Source organism: Mytilus californianus, unplaced genomic scaffold (assembly GCF_021869535.1).
Source record: "Mytilus californianus isolate M0D057914Y unplaced genomic scaffold, xbMytCali1.0.p SCAF_3, whole genome shotgun sequence".
Taxonomy (NCBI): Eukaryota; Metazoa; Mollusca; class Bivalvia; order Mytilida; family Mytilidae; genus Mytilus; species Mytilus californianus.
The window spans coordinates 56,694,506-56,701,096 of NW_026262679.1; the positions used below are offsets into that span (position 1 = coordinate 56,694,506).

At 32.0% G+C, this 6,591-nt stretch overlaps 1 protein-coding gene across 1 annotated transcript in view; it reads right to left on the reverse strand.

The window, feature by feature from the left end:
- Positions 1-1,160, reverse strand: part of LOC127734928 (steroid 17-alpha-hydroxylase/17,20 lyase-like) — a 31,546-nt gene extending 30,386 nt beyond the window's left edge. Inside the window, exon 1 of the mRNA XM_052244972.1 lies at positions 872-1,160. The gene's annotated coding sequence lies outside the window, so the exon portion shown is untranslated. The remainder of the gene's footprint in view (positions 1-871) is intronic.
- Between the last annotated feature and the right edge of the window lie 5,431 nt (positions 1,161-6,591).

A 6,591-nucleotide genomic window follows, 5' to 3' on the forward strand; every position in this document is an offset into this window, starting at 1 on the left:
CATTGATATTTAAACAATGTCAATTTATCCAATAGCCATGTTATTTAATATAAACTTTGTAGTAAAAGTCAATATTCTTATTTATAACCTGTATTGTCCACCTGTAATGTATAGTTGTTAAACATTGTTGAACAAATAATAGTTAGTAAAAGCGTTGACCACTGTCAATTTTGTATTAGCTAGAACAGGGGAGCCTTCAGATATGAACATAGAGTCTTCAACAAAATGTCAATTTAAATACAACTGATAAACGATAATGTTCTAGTCCGTTCTAAATTGCCGAAAAACTAGAACAGTTTTGAATGTTACCCATTAGCAACGATTAATGATTTTTTATGAGTATTTTTTTTGGGGGTGCGACGGAATGTTAAGGTTCATCTGTTTCTAGATCGCCGTGTTTATTTGCAAGGCATTTAGTTGCATGTACATCTATTTTCACTTTACAACACAACCATTTCCTGCATTTGTTTAGCAGATTATTCGTTTTTAAATTATTTTTAGTGCCTCACAAGACAGGCCAGAATTAAAATTCATTCTGAAAATCCTGTTGCCTCCCCAAGATAATCGAATGGTTGTCGTGATATAAAACGATAGACAAAATTGACGAGGTTCCCAATTATTTTGCTACCGCAAGAACAAAGACTGCAGGACTGTGTCGGAGTCGTGAAGATTTGTGCATCTATTTTAGGTGTACTGTTTCCCTGAGCAATGAGAGTTATCAACGTAATAAACGAGTCTCAGAAAAGCAGGGAATATGACACAAGCAACATGCGAAATAACGACCTCAACATGCATGTTATGTTTGCCACTGGACTTGAACTTTATCTAGGTGATCCGTATAATACAATACATAAAATTCATTTTCACTTACCTTTTCTTGTTCGGATGAGAAATTTTTCAACTTCAGGAAGGATTCTAATCACAGTGATCCTACCTCTAGATAATACATCCAAGTGTTCCGGCAAAAACACTCTCTGGATGTAGATATCAGTTGTTTACAAGTTTAATTTCATCAGTTTTTTTATGATATAATCTCATCAAATGTTGCACTATTTATATTTATTTGTGTGCGTGTTTTGTGCACTATTCTGATCTCCGCAGTTAAACACTACTGCTGATTTATACATGTGGATTTAGAAACGTGTAGTATATGTAAATATTTGTCAATAATGTATGACTAACCGGGGTGAAGAATTAGAACTCAGATTTAAATAAGTAGGTTTGACAGCGGTAAGCGACCAGCATGCAGATCTGTTTAACTGAATGATGTTAAGTTACCCTTTTAATAACAGGTGCGAGACGAAACTTTTTCAATGCACTTCATCCACATGGCATCAACGGGAAGTATTAACAGTTTTCGTGTTAAAATATATCTAAAAATCCTGAAAGTTATACAAACTATTTAGCAGCACAATTAACTTATTGACCAAAATGCACAATGAGCTGCAAAAAATTCTGCATCGGTATAAGATGTAAAATAAAATATGCTAAAACATATTAGAAAAATTAAAAAAATATATGCTAAAACATATTCTAATTCTAAACTTCGAAAAATTAAAAAAAATGATCAGGGAAAAGAATATATATATATATATATATATGTTCGTACAATATATACAGTACAGTAAAAAGGACAGAAAAATGAAAAATAGAAAAAATAGGCAAAAACATTGTTAAATGCTGACCAATACAAATGTTAAATGCTGACCAATAAAACTGTGCTTCTCACGAATTAAATATGTCAAATAGTGGTTTGATTACTATCTCTCATTTTTATGAAATCAACACATACATTATTTGTCAGTAGGATTTGTATTTCAGATACAGATGCACATGAACTGTTGACGTGGAATTTACATAGACGTTTACAGACCCGAGAACCATTTAATATGTGTTAATGAAAAGTTTTGTTCCTCGTAAATCCTTGAGGGGAAGGGAATAGATGCAACATTTTATTCGATGTTTATCTGTCTTCAAACCCCAAACAGGACGTGTAGATTAAAAGAAGTTAAACGTTGTGATAAGATGGAAACATTTTTAAAACCAATTATGAAGGTTATACTATTCATCCATTTACGACAACTAGAAAGAGATCAGTTAATGGATTGGTTGTTGGTAGCGTATGGTCCAGTGACAAATATTTGAAGCATGCTCAATTCTCGGAGATAGACCTTTGTAAAATGGAGAAAATGACTAAACATCTAGTGACATGTATTTTTGAAATATCAATTCCGACACGATAAAAGCTGATATCTAACCAAAATGACAGTAGGAAAATGTATGGTCATTTTAATTACATTTTGTCTTATTCTTCCATTATTTACTAGTCAAAGGAGGAGGAGCCAGACAGTGCAGTAACACTTTCTGAAATGGTTTAAGCGACTCTCACACGGCGGGATTCGATAGTGTTCTCACTGAAAATCTATTCAGTCAATGCACTCCTCTAAAAGTAACAGAAGATAACTCAAAGAACAAAGGATAAAGAGAAAAGAGAATAATGAACAAAACAGATATAGAATATAGATAAGTTGTCTAAAAAATTAACGAATACAGAAATGACCTCCCCCAAACCAGATTCCCATATAGACGGATGTGAATTTGGGTTTACAGAATAGAAAATAATTGGCAAAAAATATAAAGAATGAAGAATAGTGAGGTGCCAAAAATTAAAAAAATAGAGAATAATGGGGTGCCAAAATATAAAAAATAGATAATAATGGGGTGCCAAAATATAAAAAATAGATAATAATGGGGTGCCAAAATATAAAAAATAGATAATAATGGGCAAAAAGTATAAAGAATAGAGAAAAATTGCATAAAAAGTTAAAGAATACAGAAATGAAGGACTCCAGTAATAATATTTTAAACGGATTTAAAAGCAAGGCATTAAAATGTTCTCACAAGTTTTATTTAAAGAATTTTGGTGTGTTACAGTTGTTATTATGTAAATTTGTTCTTGCGAGATCTCTGGATAACTCGTTATCCGGAATAAGCTATGCCGTAATGTTTGTTGGTATTGTGATGTTCGTTTGCGTGCGCAGCATATCCATGCTTCTTAGTATCATGTCCATATGGTTTGGCATTTCGATAGCCGTAGTGGTGCCTTTGACCTTTACGATACCGGGGATTTCCTTGTACGTTATTCTTTCTTCGAGTCTCACAATATAAGCCGTCGTCTGGAATATCTTTGTCAGAACCAGTACATGCATTCGAATTTGACGGGCAGTTTTTTGGCACTTCACAGCCTAGAACTGAAAAAATGGGGGGTTTTCAATTATATTCATGCAATTGTATACAGGAATATGATACTTTTTATAGTTCTTAAATATATGTGAGCGGGAAAATGTTATTATATAAATTTATATACAAATCCATTTAATATGCATTTTGCATTTTAAACATACTCTCAACCACTAAGATAGGAACTGTCTGCATGTATGATTTAAATGTTCAGATTTCGAATTTTTAAGCATCCAATTAATTGCTTTCATATTTATGCCCCAATGCCGTCCGTTTAACTTTCAAAAGTAGTTTCTTTAATTTTGCTGCATAATATACTAGAATTTTTTCATAGTTTGCAAACATCTAGTTTATATCAAGCGCTTTTCAAAAATAAACTAAAAAGAATGGGCCCGGAGATTTTTTCGTGCAAAATTGTCAGATTTTGTATAAACAATAGAATTTTTAAAAAAATAAAGAAGATAGCTCTAATGATGTCCTTTCAGAAAATATAAAGAAAAATTGAGATCATGGCACTCGTTCCCTTGTTTTGAAAAAAAATGGGTAAATTTACTACACATTCCTTTATAAAAGTTACATTATATGAGTTATGTACACTTTTATTACGAAATTGCTGTATTTTTAAAAGCAAAAAAAAATCTCTTTATTTAGATGAAAAGTCTTACAAATGAATTACATTCCCCTCACTAAATTTGCACATTTCATTAAAGATCTAGACCGATATTTTGCCATCGAAGACAATCGATCTAACTGCACGAAGATGGCGAATGTACAAAATGATGATCATTTGACTCGCACAGGTTTGGAAATAATAAACTATACAACCTGCTAGAAAAACTAAATAATAAAAGGCATATTATTTGATTGTCTACTCGCTGGAAAAGTCTTTTGTATACTCTTTAGATAAATATGTATTTTTGTTCATGCGTTCCCTGCTTTATAAGCAAAGATCTGGTAACTAAATATCACGTATGACGTCCGATTAGCACCTGGTAAAATAAGCTTCAAATTATATCTCTTGCATTGTACATCCAGAATCAAGTTAACACTATATTTAAATCTCTAAAACATACTCACTGGTAGACTGTTTGGCTAAAACGTAAAAACATATGGAAATAAGTTTAATTGCTAAAAATATTGAATCGTTTAAATCTCCGATGACATACTAAGTTGAAATCGAAAGCATAGTCATTATGGACGGATGGAGATCAAAACAGATTTATTTTTTGATCTAAAAATTGAATTCAATCTATTTTAACGTAAAGCTACTATGAGGGCTCCTGGACTATTTGAAATACAGTCGATGGATCTATAATTAACGAATTACGACTGATGAAAATACGATGACTGAAATTTATCTGTACGTCCGGTTGTTGTTGTTTTTTGTTTTTTGTTTTATTTATTGAAAAGTACATAATGCAGTGTACAATTTATAGAATAACTAATCAAAGAATTAAAATGTAGAAAAATATTCAACGAGTGACCGAACAACACATTAATTCACCAATGCGCATAGCGCATGAGTTAATTATCAGAGTTGATCGGCCACGAGTTGAATATTTTTTCGATATTTGAATTCTTTGATTAGTTTTTCTTTTTATTACATTGATAATGGGCTTTTAAATTGAATTAAAGTAGAAAATGTAAGGAACTATATCTTTTTCTACGCATTCACTATCGACAACAACTATTGTTGAATGACGTCAGAGGAATGAAATAACCGAGTTTATTTCACATGTGAAATTATCGGGGTTTTTTCGCTGGGAAAATCACGGTTATTCTTTGCAACCAATGTAATACAAACTTTTGTCTGCACTGATTGATCAGTTTTTACACCTGTTCCTTTGGAGAAATGGATTATTATTCGTACAAACGCAAACTGACAGATCTAATGGTCATAAATGTTGCATAAAGCTATTTCTGCTCTAGATTTTGAGGTAGATAGTTTGAAAGTTATGCTTACATAAAGGAATGACGACGGATCATGTTTCCTGTTTCGTTTTTTTTTACAGAAGGTTATATCGTTTACGTTATAACTATTATACAAAAAAGTGAAGATGTATCATCAAGATGCAACTTGAGCAAAACCGTTTGACAAATTTCAATCGTCATAATTCTGGAAAACGTGCAGATCATAATTATCCATTGTTAATTTTCATATTTAATATTTTTATGCCCTATTTATGGGCATTATGTTTTTTGGTCTGTGCGTCCGTTCGTTCGTTCGTCCGTTCGTTCGTCCGTTCGTTCGTTCGTCTGTTCGTCCATTCGTCCGTCTGTCCCGCTTCAGGTTAAAGTTTTTCAGGTTAAAGTTTTCCTTGTTAATTTTTTTGGTTAAGGTAGTTTTTGATAAAGTTGAAGTCCTGTCAACTTGAAACTTAGTACACATGTTCCCTTAGATATGATCTTTCTATTTTTTATGCCAAATTAGAGTTTTGACCCCAATTTCACGGTACACTGAACATAGAAAATGATAGTGCGAGTGGGGCATCTGTGTACTATGGACACATTCTTGTTTCCAAATGAACAGGATTGGCAATGTTGTACTTTTATTCCCGCTATTCTTTTTTTTTTTTTTTTTTTAAATTGCCATATTCGCATTGATATCTCAAATTGTAATGTTAAATGTGAACTATATAACACACATTGAAAAAGTATAAATATGTAAAGGTACACCAAGTATTTCAGCAATATTACATATAGTATACCTATCCATAAGTTGGGCCTTTCTTTAAATGGAACTTTACATACTTCACACAACGATGGTCGCCCGCTAAAATTTCCTAAAAAAAATTGAATGTTTAATTAATCCCAGAAAACAATTCAAAAGGAGATAAATAGCATCAAAGAAGCAAACTAAGAATGCATATACATTTTACATCAATTACAGTAGTCACTCGTTTTACAGACAAAAAAAATTAAAAAAAATATTAGTTTAATTAAGGGGGTAACCCTATATGCTAAGGGACATCACTCTTGCATCATTGATACGTTAGTGTCAATCATTTCCACCAATACATTCTTAACTTCAAATTAACTTCGATTATTGTGTTTCATATGAATGCTTATAATTCATATCTTCCTCATGCAAAGCTCTGATTCCTTCCCCATCTTTTTAATGTTAATTACTATCACTGAGTTGATACCTCAGTTGGTGGACTGTTAGCCTTCGAGGGTATCAACAGCCCAGTACTGGTATGCAAATAAGGATATAGTTTTATTAAAATTTGCTGTTACAAAATTTGGGAAATTATGTAAAAGTATGTATGTGCAACTTATGTTAAAGCATATTTGTTCCTTATGCAAAGCTCTGGGCTGATATGCATAAAACGAACTAATTTATAGTAGGAC